At 39.0% G+C, this 15,499-nt stretch overlaps 1 protein-coding gene across 4 annotated transcripts in view; it reads left to right on the top strand.

Annotated features, from left to right (window-relative positions):
• The window catches only part of SMPX (small muscle protein X-linked), a 42,067-nt gene extending 27,236 nt beyond the window's left edge, over positions 1–14,831 (top strand). For 3 of the 4 annotated variants that reach the window (XM_084507147.1, XM_084507148.1, XM_084507154.1), the window contains exon 5: positions 13,734–14,831. The gene's annotated coding sequence lies outside the window, so the exon portion shown is untranslated. Of the gene's footprint in view, positions 1–5,221; positions 6,047–13,733 lie in introns of those variants that run through there. The other variant, XM_084507153.1, reaches the window with a different exon arrangement.
• Positions 14,832–15,499: the final 668 nt, after the last annotated feature.

The following is a 15,499-nucleotide window of genomic DNA, read 5'->3' as shown; positions in this document are numbered from 1 at the left end:
CAGACTTCTAAAACAGTTCAAGCTAAGAAGCAGCTAGGTGTACCTTATGGTCTTCCCCAAAACATGCGAATTGTCTAACTCGTGGGGGTTTTGCATCTTTAACTGGCTAAATACTTTCAAAATACTGTCCTAATATGGCTCAGGAAGCCTATTTCATAAATAATAACAATAAATATTCATTGTTATGTGTCAACAGCCAAGTAGTTGGTATTCTAAGTCTGCTAATTATTATATCCAATAAATCTGAGTTGCTGTTTCCTTATCCCTCTCTATGTCTCAAAGTGGTTGTTTTCATCAATTGTGTTTTATTGTGTACTGGAAATCACTTTGGACTGAAGAAGCTTTTTTAAAAATTAATTAATTTATTTATTTTTATTACATGTGTCAGTATTGCTTAGCATCTGAATGGGGCTTGGCTTATGACCCATTCATTGTGGGATGTTTACAAAGACCCTCGCAGTGGCAGAGGAAAACAGAGAGAAGTGAACCCATGCGGCCGAATCACCAAGAAGCAAACTAAACAAACAGAGCCCCACCCCACCCACCCACCCCTGGTTTTAACCTCTGGTGATCTAGTCTCACAGTCTGGGGGAGATGGGGCATACATTGTAATTTTTCAGAGCTTGGAGCTGTCAAAATGAATAATCTTGAAGAGCAGCATTTAAATGTTTTGCATCACACATCTGAATGAAGCTGTAGATCAATGTAGCGAGAAGCAGAGATGAGGCGGGGGTTGCGGGGCCAGTTTGGAAATGCCAATTTTATGTTATTCTGCAGAGCTGGGTCCTGCCCTCAGCAGGACCACAAAGACAAGAACAGCTGGGGTTAAACCAGAGATTTTGAAAAAGAGACTATTTCTCCCCTGATTAGCAAGACTAAACTGTCTCCAGCAAATTCTGGGCAGTAGGAGTGCTGAGCAGGAATTAGGGTTTGGGAGTCTGGCAGGCCAGAAGTTGTCGGTCCTTGGAAGCCCACCTCGAAGAGTTGCGCCAGCACCTTGGCAGGCTGCCGGAGAGCCAACACGGGGGCCGATAAGAAACTGCCCAGCCCAGTCATGCTCAATGTTCCACGCTGCATCAAGAGAATTGCTGAAAGCAAGATGTTTCCATAAAAAGTTACACTTCCAAAGCATAAACCTTTCCCAGTGGAGAAATGTTCCATCAGAAAATATTGGACCAGTTTGACTCTTGGCATACTCTAAAGTACAAAAGCTCATTGCATTTTAAATAAACTTCAACAGCTTCAGATCATGCCAACTCTCAAACAACAAATCAAGCAAACTCCGCTTTTTCTCCTGTAATTATCCAACCTAATAATTCTCTTGCCATTTTCCCCTTTCGCTTCACTGAAGGAAGAAAGGTTGTGTTTGCAGTACACCAAGATGCTGTTTGCTTCTAGTTTCATTGCCTAGGAATTTGAAATTCATGAACAGTCATGATATAAATACATACAGCTTTAATCCCAAATTATGTATGTACAAATGGCACTAAAATTCAATTACTCTCAGGACACACATGATCAGACTTTGTTTTGTAAAACATTTTTGTTTGCTTGGAAATGTTGCTTTCTAAAAACAGCATGAAGTGCACATTTTCTTCAGGGACATATGAAAGACAAAGTCTGCCATGCAAAGGTTCAAACGTGGCTTTTGAAAGCCTAATGAATTAACGTCTAATGCTTAGACCTTTCCCCTCAAACATTAAAGTTCCATGAGAGATGGAAAGTGTCTGTGATGAAAAATGAATGGCAGAACTAGCATCCTGGAGGAAATGTGAGTCCTGAAGAACAATGAAATAAAAATGTTCAAACAATGTTAAAGTGTGGTAGGAACTGAAAAGTCAGGAAGCTAAGGGTGTGTGTTTATGTGTTCACTGGTGCAGATGAGTTAACATCCTGTACAGCCTTATATAGAATTATCTGAAGACTACAGCTTAAAACAATTTTCCTCTGACCATCTCATATCTGCAAAATTTTGTGTGGCTATGAAACTAATGCAATAATGCAAATTCACCTTGTGTACATACCAGTATTTCTCTGAAATAAATGACCTGACTATACACTTGAAGTGCAGATGAGAGAAAATTTGGTACCTATATCTTAATTTCTGAATACAAATCAGCACTATTAGGCTGTGTGTTCAGTCTTAACTGATTAGCTGATGCTTGTGTGAGTCATTTATCAACTTAATACTGTTTTAATATGTGCTTATTATTAAGTACTTTCTCCAGGTTTTTTTGAAAAGGAAAAAGCCACCAACTCCACAGCGTCATTAGTGAGGGGATCTGCTGGAGGACTTTATGGCAATCCACAGCGTGCCAGTTTTGTCACTTTCCACAGTTTTGCCCCTGCAATTCTACCACTCCCACAAAATAAAAATACATTACCTCTTGCTTACAAATTTGTATTTAAAAATACAACTAATTTTATAACCCTTCTCAGCATGTGAAGACCATGCAGATACCAAGCAGTGTTCCTTACCACTGGGCATGCACTCTGAAGAAAATCAGCCAGCTTACATGTGGTACTAAGTGGCAGCCAGTGTGACAATAACAAATGCCATGAGCATTCAGGTGTAAAATCGGAGAACCTTTCCAGCAGCAGCATTTTGCTGGGTGATACATTGCATTTAGAGTAGCGAGAAAGTTTTGTGTATAATTTAAAGTTTAAATATTTGATTGGAGAGCTAGGACCAAATGAAGTGCAAGCATAAAAGAAGTCTGAGGCAAGTGCCTCAAACCATTGTTCACCATTTAACTATACAGCACAGTTTTGCAGTTTAGAGTTCATATGGCATGAAACAGCATACTCTTGAGGCTGATAACCCATCCCTACAAAACTTTTATTGCACTGTTTGACTATGATAAAACCACTGAAAGGATTTAACTGGAACAGTCATTATAAAACCATAAAAATGTCAGTAAAAATACAGTCACCTTTCTCAAAATTTCAGCCCCCGCAAATCAACCTTTTTTTTTTTTTTAATTTATTTTATTTTTTTTTAATTTATTTTTCTAAAAAAAAAATAAACAACATAACTAGGTGGCCTGAATTTTCAAAGAAAAGCACAGAACATCTGAGGATTTTCAATTTCCTGAGACAGAATATACATATTTTTAAAATAAATCAGGCGCTTTCCACTAGAAGCTTTGTTTTGTTAGATTTCCAGCTTCCTGCCCACCCTGAAGAAAAGGAGTATAAGTTCTTCCAACACTTTCCATGGCAAAGTCAATAGAAGGGCAGCATGAGCTTTCAGCTGTGCTGGAATTGGCATTTGTCGTGTAGGGGCTTCAAGCCCATGACACTATGGGTTTGGTGCAAACAAGGGCCATTAAGATAGTTGCAAAATGCCAGAGCTACTACTGGCTGAGGATTTCCACGGCTGCCAAATGTCCTTCTTCAGTGGGACAACCACTCCCTTTACTTTCAGGGGTGAAGCTATGACTGACGTGAGCAGGGATGCCATGAGAGCAGATGACAAGGTTTTGAGGAGTGCAAAATGACTTTGGTCCCACAGCTTGTGCTGCCCTATGTGGGCCATGAGAGAGGTTGGCTCCTTAGAGCTGTAGTGCTTGTGGTGGGTTATCTCATGAGGCTGCTTCCCCAAAGGCTATGCCCCCCTAATCATTAGTTGCTTTTGAAAACCGTGAATTCTGTTTTTTAGCTTTATAATAGTTTGGCCGTGGTTAATCCAGTTTGCATAGCACAGTATCAGTCATTATGTTCTTGCCTCCTCCTCCTGTACTTCACCTGCAGACACCTGTGAGGAATTTCCCCCCAGTTATCTCTGTGGTGGGCGACCAAGAGCTGACTGTAGGGAGTCCGTACAGTGAGAGTAGTCACCACCATATACATTTTCTCTTAGCTGGAAGCTTTGCTTTCAGAGACACATCCTGGTTGAGAAACCCCAGTCATGTAATTAACTCTCAGTAGGTGCATTTCATATTGCATCAATGAGTGCCTCCTTACAAAGCCTTCATCATTTTCAGCACACACAAAAACAGATGTCCTGTTGTTTCAAATAGCACCACTTTTTTGGACTTTTTCTTTTAGTAGTTGGTTTTTATTGCTGCTTTTTACATACTTTGCCAATTATTATTTTATTCCTTATAGTGCTTAGCCTGGCTCCTGTGTATATCTTCAATCCAAAGGCATCACAGTTATGAGTCTTTTTTTTTTTTTTTTTTAATTTTATTATTTCTTAGTGGGACCTAGCAACTTCTTTTTATTTTCATGGTGCACCACCACCCAGGTGCTTTTCCACTGTCTGTTTTTCACCTGTGCCTGAAAGCTGATAAGTGGTTTTGGCTATCACTGGAGAAATCAATAGGCTTTGTAGCACCTCAAAGGAGGTAATAAGTATTTTGTGGGTTCTGTTCTTAGACCTTTACTTTCTTACTGATAAATTTGCTACAAAAATAATTCCTGAACTTTTATTGTCTCTGTAAGGCTTTGTCTTGAGAACCCAAATTGCTATTACAGGGAATGAAAATAAAATAAAACTAGACTGCCCTGGAAATTCCTTTCTAATCTTAGTGCTATAAATTTTTTACTACTTAAGCCCTTTAAGTCACATGGCTTCATTAACAGGCTGTTTGGACATACTTGCTCGTGCAATCAGGATGATACCTTAAAGGGGAACAAGCCCTTGAGCGATCCTACATAGAAAACTCAAATGCTTTTTTAAAGCAGAGGTGGTATAGGTGGATGAAAATAGCTTAACATGCATTCAGAGAACAATTTCCTCCCTATATTGATTAATAATTACAAAGGATAGTAATTATAGGTGCACACTTGCATGAACCTAACAGCTCTTAGTAAAGTGCCACAAAGGAAAAGCTGTATTTTTCCATTCTGAAGGTATTAATTTCAAAGGTAGTGAGTACTGCAGCACAGTTCTCGTTGACAGAGGTACAAAGAGCTATTGCAGCTTCTCATCAACAATGTTAATCAAAGTATTTAGTATATACAGCTCGGTATTTGGTTCCCATTAAAAATCATAAATGACCTCATGGACTTACAAAGCAATTGAAATTGAGTCTGAAAATCTTTTTATAGGGATGACATTTTAGGTTAAAAGATGTCAGAGGGTAAACATTAATGAAAATCATAAAATTGAAGCAAAAAAATGAATTTAACATGATGCTACAAGCACTGTTTTTTTGTTTGTTTGTTTGTTTTTTGTTTGTTTGTTTGTTTGTTTTTGTTTTTCTTTTTTTTTCAGACATATAAACTGTGCAGAGAGAACATGAAAGGTAGTTCCAGTGAAAGTCACAGCAGAGGTAGAAATGACAATAATAAAAACTGTATCAGAGCTTGTATGTTTTCTTTGTAATACCATTTTGAAATGTTATGCATAATCAGTCCTCATCAAGTTAGTTTCTATTAACTGCTTCCCTATGATAAACCTCAAGATATGCTTTCACAATTTTAAGAAACTGTTGATTTTCATCCTGAAAACCAACATATTTATTGCAGCAAATTTGCTGTTGTGAATCATTAAGCTAAAAAATGTGTTCAGTAAGGTGCTACTTCATTTAAATAATGATAACTAGCAGCCCATGTTGTATTGCTTTAGGTGGCTTTCTGATCTGAGCCAAGAGCTGCCCAAACAAAAGAAAAAAAAAAAAACAAAAAGAAAGAAACAAACAAACAAAACAAAACAAAACAAAAAAAAAACACTACTGATACAACTGAGTAAATGATAGAAAAGTTCAGAGCACATTTCCATGATCTAGAGTATAATGTTTGTGACATGATACAAACACTAAACCTTCTAAATTAGTACTAGTCATTTGTTATGGGAAGAATTTCTTTCTTTTTCCCTGGAAAGGCTGAAATCTGGTCCTTGGCCTTTTAGGAACTGCGTATGATATGTGCATCATTTGCATCTTGGTTCTAATAATCAAGAGAAAGGAAAATCAGTGTAACTCCATGAAGAATCATAGCAAATACAAATATTTCAATTGTATATTTCCCAAAGACTTCAGCGGTCTTTGTTCTTGGGCATGTCCTGCTATGTGACGCACTTCCCAGGTGTGGGGTGGCTGGCCTGAAGCTCCTTGCTTTGGACACAGAACCAAGGAGCTCTGAGGGCTCTAGCTCCACCTACAGATTGGAGGGCTGCCCAGCTCCTTACTGCAAATCCACAGCTGGGCTGGGAGCTTGGAAATACCAGAAACCTGGATAAGCCCAGAATTTCTGTGTGATTCAGAACCTCAACATGTAAGAAAGAGCACTGAAGTCCCTAGACAGAGGAAGGACCTCAGTTTCCAAGTTTGTGGGACGCTGTCATGGCTTGGACCCTCTAAGAGCTGCCATCTCAGTTTGGCTCGCCAGTCCATGGCAGGGATCAAGGCTTGAGGAAAAAAAAAAAAAAAAGTAACTTGAGGAAAACTTCAAGATGTTACACGCTGGGCGAGCCAGCTGCACTGTTGTCTACTTGATATGAGATGCCTGCAGCTGAATCAGTGAGGAACAAATTTTCCACCTGAAAAATTCATAATGGATTGTTTCCTTCTGAATAAGAACTGTTCCCAAAGAACAACCAATCCATCTTTTGTATGACTAAGATAGCATAAAAGATTCCTTAGTATTCAACTAAAATCACGGATTTTACCTTTGTTACATGATTAATTGACTGACAACTCATTGAAAATATTGGTCATTCAGGGAACTGATAGGATTCTGTGCTTACACAGTACTTGATTGCTTTAGAAAGTTAAAAAATATCTGATGTATAGAAGGTAAAAAAGCCTAGCTGCTTCTTCATCTGACTTAAACCGGGAATCCATGCACAAACCTCACCATAAAAAAATATTCACGTCTATGATTTTGTGTTTCTTGTTCATGCTTATTAGCTCTCCGTGAACTACTTGCATAACACAGCCACTGTGCCCAAGTAGTTGCAGTCTCCAAATAACTAAGGGAACAGCTTGGAAACCATGCGCAGTTTAATACAACTGCGCTGAGTCAAAAATCCTCCAAAGAGCTTCCAACACATACTGTTATCTAATCTGTCTTTTTTACCACTTAAACTGTTATGGCAGCCATTAGGTCAGTGCAATGCCATTCTTCTTAATTGTGTTATGTTGGCTAAGTGCCCAATTTATACCTTTCAAAAATGTCAGAGATTTGTTCCTTACTTGGCAGGAGATAAATTTGCTGCCATAACATATTGATCTGAATGACCTCCATTCAATAGCTGTCACTTCAGAGCCACCACATTGAATTTCTCTCTTTTGCAAGTTTCTTTGCTGACTAAGCTTTGTGTCAGTGTAAGTAACAAGATATAATGTGTGGAATGCTTTTGCTTGGCTTTTATTTATTTATTATTTTTGCTGTTGTCCTAAATGAAAAGGTCTATTGTTATTGACTGAATGTGGTCTTACACAATACTCTGCTACAGCTTCCTTGTGTACATACTGAACTACAGAGAGTACAAAGGGTCAACATTGCCTTTGGCTGCCCATCCTACACTGTCTGAAGACAGACGTAAATTAATTGGAGGAACAACACGTGCGAGAAAGCACATATGGCTTTCAGGATTTTTTTAATGACAAAGATAAGAAAAGCTCATTATCAAAAACAAGCAAAAAAAAAAAACAAACACTTTCATATTTCAACACTTGTGTCTAACATTCTTTGTCAGATAAATCTCAAAAAAAAAAAAAAATCTGACCCTCTTTGTATTGAAACTCTGTTTGTATGTGTGTAACCTGAATCTCTATTCTTTAGCTGCTTCCAATATATTTCATTTTACTGTAGGTAAGATAAAGAAAAAAGGGAGAAACTGTTTAATGTTTTCAGTATTTCACAGAATCACACAGTGTCAGCATGGCAGAGGTTGGAAGGGATCTCTGAAGGTCATCTGGTCTGACCCTCCTGCTCAAGCACTGCCAGCTAGAGCTGGTTGCCCAGGACCACATGAAGAAAAGATACATATCAGAGACAATATATTTGAGATGTATGAGAGGTGCTCAAATACGTGAGATCACTACTTTTATCCTGACAGAAACTTAACAAATAATTGAAATAATTTGCAAAAAGCATGCAAGAAAGCAAAACATGTTTTAATTTAAAGTAGACTTTTTAATTTAGTTGACCAGCTACCACTGAGAGGGATTCAAATGATGAACCCCCCCTTTGCAACCTGAACCCTCTTTCTGATGCCCCGTCACAGTATAAGTATGTTCACCTGGAGCACATTTGACTTCCTATTGCTTCTTCCACTGTCCATACGGACAGTGACCCAGACATGATATAAATATTGAAGCAGTTGCACAGGAGAAGATGATCTTTGCAAGTGGTGCCCACTGACGGGAAGTGAGGGCAGTTGAGTAGTTGAGAGAGGGCAGATCCTTTGGCACTTCAGGTTACTATCTCAGGAAGGACAAGGCTTTTATCAGCTGAGAAATAGAACTGGGGAGTCAAAGAAGATAGTCCAACTTTATTTCACATTCCAAATTCCCTAGAGTAATCAGAGAAAGCATGTTGGTGTATATACCTTCTTTTCACAAAATTTTCCTTCTGAAGAGTGGTGTGTTGGGAATTCTAGGCTAAGTCTGCTCCACACTAATAAAAGTTCATGACCTCTGTCCCCTTCTTACCTTACTGAAATGAATACCCTTTTCATTCCCAGGGTGCTTATTCACCAGGAATGCCCAGATGTCACTTAAAAGTTGTGGGAATGAAAGCCTTTCCTGGGTCTCCTAACTCCAGGAAGTTGTTACCTTCATTTCCCACTTGCACTTTTGAAGAGACATTTTTGATCCTTTTAATCAAAATTTTCCTGTGCAAAATTTTCTCCAAGTAGTCATGCTTATTGACAGTATGTATAGCCCAGGGTACGTAATGAATGCTTTCAGATTATTATAATCTTTAGAGTTTATATGTTTTAAATTACGTTTCGCTGCTTGGTGAAATAATATTCTAAAGAAAAGACCCAGTTCTCCCACTGTAACCCCCCATCCTCTCCCAAATAAATAGAAGACTTCTTGCTGTCTTTTCTTAAATATTGCATGTATGACTGTGATAGTGGTGAGTAAGAGATCTATAAATGGGTTCTGGTGAGGAGTAAACATCATGTGGTCGTTCACTTTGGAAGCTTGCTGAGTGGGAGGCATTTACTGAACCTTTGTGCACTTGCTATAATCACTGATTTTCTATGAAGTGCTAATGGTATATGTCTGTTTTCTCCTTTGTAAGGGAACTTCTTATAAAACCAGCTGCATTACCAGAATCTTAGGGTTAAGCATATAGGGCTGGAAACTGTTCAGATAAAGACAAATTTTACTTAGCCTTCAGGTGATTCATGTTCAGTCTTTAATTACATAATATTAGCACTGAACATGGTCATTTTATTGCATATATGGAGATACAGCCAAAATCTGGATTTATTTCTTATTTCTTCTACTTTCAGCTAACATGTTGCAGAAAATACCGACAGTTTGGAATTACTGGTGCCTTTTTTTAGAGGAAATCTTTTATCTGTTTGGAGTTAAGTAGTTTGGGTAGATTTTCAGGGAAAAAAAAGAAAAAGAGATGCAACATGAAAAACTATGCCTTTGGGAAAAAAATGAGCTTTTAAAATTCATTAATTTATTTAGATATTTGTTATCAAGTTGCATCTGTGTTGAACAACATATAAATTAAATGATTTCTTACATAAAAATAGTAGCACATATTCCCGTGGTTGGAAAATGCTGGGACCCAACATTTTTGCCACAGAAGCTAGCATTGGCATCTCATCAACTGCAATCAGAGCCCTGCAGATTGTCAAAATGGGAGTGAAGAAAGTCTCTAGGGCTGAAAAAAAGCCTCTTTCCATGATTTAAGAAAGCTCCTAAGCATGTGCTTAAGTCTGTCCTTAATCACGACAACATTTAAGCTTGCATTTGCCGTCAAGTACATACTTTCCTATTTTCTTTAAATGGCAGAGTGTTGTTCAGTAGAATAAGGTTGATTGGAGTGGCAAGAGAGGCACTGGTAGATAAGCTGCAGCGGCTGAAAGAATAACCAGGGAACATAACTGTGAGGATTATTAATGTACCATAAGCAACCTATTTTTGAGTTTACAGACTCCCATTGATCTCTGGAGGAGTTTGAGCTCTAAAAATAACACACCTTTGGGAGCTGGGAGAGAGAGAATTGTAGCTGGCCAGAGGGAGGTCTGAATGGATTGGAGCATCACGGGGAGATAATAGAGGGTCCACTGACTGCCAAGGGAGTTCAGGTAGCAATTATAAGCAACCAGAGAGCGGGAAGTACACCTGAGAGAAAGATAATATTATTAGCAGATGTTAAAATAGCACTGCTTGCCAGCAGTGTGCTTCATACAAAATTTGAGAACAGTGGGCTTGATTTTCCTCAGCACCTGAGCTCTGAGGCAAGGCTTATCATGACAATTTGTTTGGTCCTGCATTTGGATGGCAAGTGGCAAGGTGCTGGTGGCTGTAGTATTTTTTGTTCCTTCTGTTAATTAGTCTTCCAGGTGAATGGCCTCCAAGAAAACTGGGTTTCATTGGATGAGAGCCACTATATCTTAGTTGCGACTGAGAGGACCAGAGACATCAGACCTTTTTAGGGGATCCAATGCCTAGTGAGAGTCCTGTGCTATGGGAGGGGGAAGAAGAGAGGTTCTTGTTCAGCTGGATGGGATGTTGTGCCAGCTGGGAACCTTAAGGCTTGAGGTCAAAAAAGTATTAAGTGATATCGAGATCAGCAGGAGCTGGGTGCCAAATGTCTGTGAGCCATGAGAAAAGGAAAAAAAAAAAAAAAAAGAAAAAAGAAAACTGGGGAGGGAAAAGGGAGTATTTGATGTAATAGAGCCTGAGGCTAAAAGTAATTTAAGTAAGTAGCCAGCTTACTTGTATTGTTAACCCCACTCAGTAATATGGCACTTAACACATTTTTATTTCAGTCTGTTAGCACTGGCAAGCCCACAGAGAAGCAGGGGCAAACAGGGACCTTGCACCTTGCCCACAAAACCATCCTGACCCTCACGAGCAGAGGACAAGTTCTCCTGGGACCAGCAGAGGCTCTGCCCAAATTCACAGACCAGCTGAGGGTAGAGATCACCTAGTGCAGCCCCTGCTCAGAGCCGTGGCAGCTCCAGCAGGCTGCTCCAAGGTGTGTCCCAGATGCTGGGTTTCTCCAAGGGTGAAGACAACCCAGCCTCTCAGGGCAACCTACTCCAGTGCCTGAGCACCCTTACAGTTGAAAACAAAACAAAACAAAACAAAACAAAACAAAACAAAGTTTATTTTCCTGTCCATATTAAATTCCTTGTATTTCAGTTTGTGCCTGTTATATCCTGTCCTGTCAGTGGGCACCAATGAGGAAAATCTGGCTCTGTTTTCTTCATACCCAAGGTCTCTGGGGTTTGGTGCCTGGGTGTGCATGGCACAGAACAGTTGGTGCTACAAGCTCAGGAAATAAGGAAAAGCTAAACTACTTGGAAAGTAAGGTAGGGGAAGATGAGCATGGTGCTCTTCTGTGCAGGGCACATCTTCTACAGGTTAACACCTGCATGAAACACAGCCTTTTCATCTGAGGCAATGAATCTGCTGGAAAGGTGTAAAAAATGTTACATAACCCCATAAAAGAGAATGCTGAGTTACAGCTGCCATTCACTCCATGAACCTGCCCACAATATATTTAGAGATAGAGCATGGCATTGGCCTATTTTGGTGGAAGAATCAGGAAACCCTTGTGACACCGAATGCCCAATTATGCTTCTGGGTGCCCACTGCATTATGCACACCGGCGCTAATAGATACCCTGTATTCTGAGACCAGGCTCGAGCACTTGTGTTTAATCATAGCTAGTAATGTTTTATCCACCCACCACTGCAAAACAGTCACCTTGTGATATTCAGGAACAGGCACGGCACAGTTTGAAAGAGAAAGAGAATACTGGATTGAAACGCAAGGAGAACGTGTGTAGGCAGGCGGTAATTATACAGGACGGGATTACACGTGCGTGCATATCCCGGGGAGCCATCAAATACAGCTCTAAGGTTTGATTTTGGTTTTGAGATCTGAAGAATAAGTACATAAAATTACCTGATTGGAAGGAAATTTCAGCTGAAGCAGACTAGCACATTGCCTCGCTGAGTCAGGTTAAGAGATGATTAAGTTTGATTGCTAATGGCAGGAGTGTGCCAGTAGCACTGTGTTGTTTTTTGACCTCCTTCCTTAGGACATCGACACCCCCTCACTTTTCTCAAGCCCAGTTAATTAACTTTTAACTTCTTTATTCAAAAGTCACCAACACTTTCAAGGAGTTTGTATAAACCATGAAGAGTTCTTCTGAAGAGCACCTCTTTTCTCCAGTGAAGTGTTTCTTATCAAAGCTTAGCAGTCCCAGCCTTTTGAATGTCCCTCCAATATTTCTTCAAATGTGTACAGCTCCCAGCATGTTCAGGAGTGGCAAAACTCCAATTTATGTAACACATCATCAAATATAGAAGGTTGTAATTTTTCACTGCCCTATGACTTTTTCTTTACTTTCTGAGCATACAGGCTCATGAGTTCAAGAAAATTTATAAGAAATTAGAGATAATCTTTCACCCCAAATATTTACATCCTATTTAATTAAACATATACCCTATGAAAGGTAATGTCTTGAACTTTTCACAGTTACTTTCAAAACCTCTTTTCCTCAGTATTGAACCATCTGGAACCACCGATATCAGCAGCAACCACTGATACCTCTTAACTTCAAAGAGAACAGGAATAGACCCTATGCTGGGTTTCAAATTAGCTGTGGCAACATCGGGAAGAGTCACTGCAGACAGGTCAATGGAAATTGCTCATTCTCCAGACAGCAGCTAAACACCCCTCTATTTTGCTTCACATAAGTAAATAAATGAACACTGATAGGATATATAAAATTAGGACAGAAAATACTGTGCTGCCACATCCAGAATACTGTGTTCAGTGCTGGCAACTCCTGGAAATTAAAGCAGGAGGGGAGGATTGAAGATGTGACAAAAATAGTTACAGGGACAGATAATTTCCAGAAGAGAGGTTGAAAAACCATGCGACTGTCCAGTTTGGAAAGGAGACAAAGGAGACTTGCTACCATTCAGGGGTCAAATGGACAGAACAGAGAAAGCAAGGGAAGAGGATAATCAATGCAGTTGAAAAAATATATATATATATATTTATATGCATCTTAAAATATTTGCATGTGCCACGGATAAAAGTAAATACTGCTTTGATTTCTAACTAGCTGATATGTCCCTACTAAATCCTAAATCCTGCCGTGCCTTGCTGCAGGATTTACTGCTTGCACTTGCAGAAGCAGTGCAGGAGCCTCCCAGGGTTGATGCAGGGCTGGGGCTGGGGCTGGAGCTGGAGGAGTTCAGGAGTCCCCCATGGCCCACCAGCCAGCTGGGGGCAGCAGGGCAATGGGATGGGGCAGGAGTGGCAGATACCCTGTACTGAGGACAAAACGTAACTCTGTAAGGAGATCATGAGCTCTTAAGTCATGAAGTTTCATCAGATGGAGATTTGGAGAGTGGGTGGAAATAGCTAGTGGATCAAAACGATTTGTTTCACGCCCACTCTGTATTCCCCAAGCTCAGGTGTAAACAAGTACACTCAGTGAAAGCAAAATTGCAGGTGCTGGTACACCCCCTCACAACTTACTGGTACTTCTCTGCATTCTCTCAAAACATCTGTTAGTTCCCTGATAAATTATTAATTTCTGGTCTTGTATTTGTCACACAGGTCTGACAAGAGAAACCGAACAGATTCCAATGAATGGAGATCGTCTGAAATGTTTTATATATCTGTATGAAGACTATGAACTTCCTAACTCTGCAATACCCCATAGGAAGCATCTTCTTTGTACATTTATGTCAACACTTTCTTCTTCTCCATTTTGTTTGATATAGAAAAGTAATGATGAAATAAAACAGAACGCAGTAACTAATACTGAATGTGTATATATTTAGGAATGATTTTAATCTGAGAACAGGGAATAGTGTAATTAGAAGTTTGAGCAAAAGTGGAATAAACACTTTTTTTTTAAAAAAAAATATCATTATTTGCAATTAATTTGGTTTCTTTCCTTTTGAAAAAAATCAACATGGAAAAAAAAAAAAGAGTTTAAAAATGATTTCACAAAATGCAGAATGAGTGAGGAATGTAATGTCTGATTTCCAGTTTTGTATTCCTGGTTTTAGAATGGGAATCATGACTCCTGTGTAATGGGAAGATAAAATATTAAAAGGGGTGGTCTTTATAGTTAGTTTAGTTAAACTCTTCTCTCATGGCAGAGCCGAAGTATTTCTTTTTCCTGGGAATTTAAAAATGCGCTGATGTTCTGATATTTATGCTTCACCCTTACATTGTACAATAAAGGTACACGACATGAACTAGCTGACAAAAAACCTGCAACCTTTATACAAATAAACAGGTCAACCAGCCTTGAAGGAACATGTTCCCGAATGCAAGCTCAAGGATCACTATCTTCAAAAGCACAAATAAAAGGGGGACATTGAAGTACTGATGCTAAGTGAAAATCATGTATGATCACACCAACATATAATGAATAGTCCCTGACACTTGTTTTATATGGAACTGTACATAAATGAAGACTGTTCAATGCAGATTCTATTTTTGGAAATGAGATCTTATTGTTAGAGAAATTTAATACACTGTGTCTCCTTGGTCTCTCCTGTGTTGTTTACTGTGAAGGGATGAGAGGAGCTGTTTTGTAATAATATTCTTCTACCATTGATTGAAAATATTCTACATGCTCTGAAACTCTGCCTGGCTCTTGTTTATTTAGTTAAAATAAAGAAGATTATTCTGGTTAGAAAACAGGTTTCAAGTTGAATGTTGCTAACAATGACATACATTTAATTCTTGTTTGCTACATGACCAAATACAAAAATTGACTGGCAATATTTTTATATTTTAAGTTATTACACATACTTGCATGGCTTTGTACAGGAAATTAGAAAGGAGTCTTACTGACTGCAGCTTAGTTAAAAGGACATTCTTGTATTTTTTTTTTTTTACTTTCAATATTTAATACCAACATTGCTTAGCATTCTGCTTCATCCTTATATGCTTATGGCTGATTTCTCTAAATGCATTCCTTGGAGGCAAACATCCCCAAAAGACAGGTTGAAGTGAAAGTGTCAAGAGGCAGAATGCCTCAGGAACACCTTTCATTTACATAGTGATGAGATTAACATGTCTATTCAATCAAAAATGAACAATTTTCCCACACACTGCACTATCAGTCACTGATATTGGACTGCAGTGTTCCTGTCAATATGGAAGTGATAAAAAGAGCAGAAAACACAATCCTTTGAGCCAAAAGCATGTTGAAGGCGAGATGAGTCAGGGACTCAGCTTTTATTATGCCTTACTTCCTTTAAAAATACTTCAAAGAACTGCAGGAAGGTAAAGCCACATTTTCTCTCTCCTTTTACAACTAGGAACATTCATAACTGAAATTGCAGAGCATGGGAAGAATTGGG

The sequence above is a fragment of the Aythya ferina genome (assembly GCF_964211825.1).
Source record: "Aythya ferina genome assembly, chromosome: 1".
Taxonomy (NCBI): domain Eukaryota; kingdom Metazoa; phylum Chordata; class Aves; order Anseriformes; family Anatidae; genus Aythya; species Aythya ferina.
This window is presented reverse-complemented; position numbering and strand designations above follow the sequence as displayed.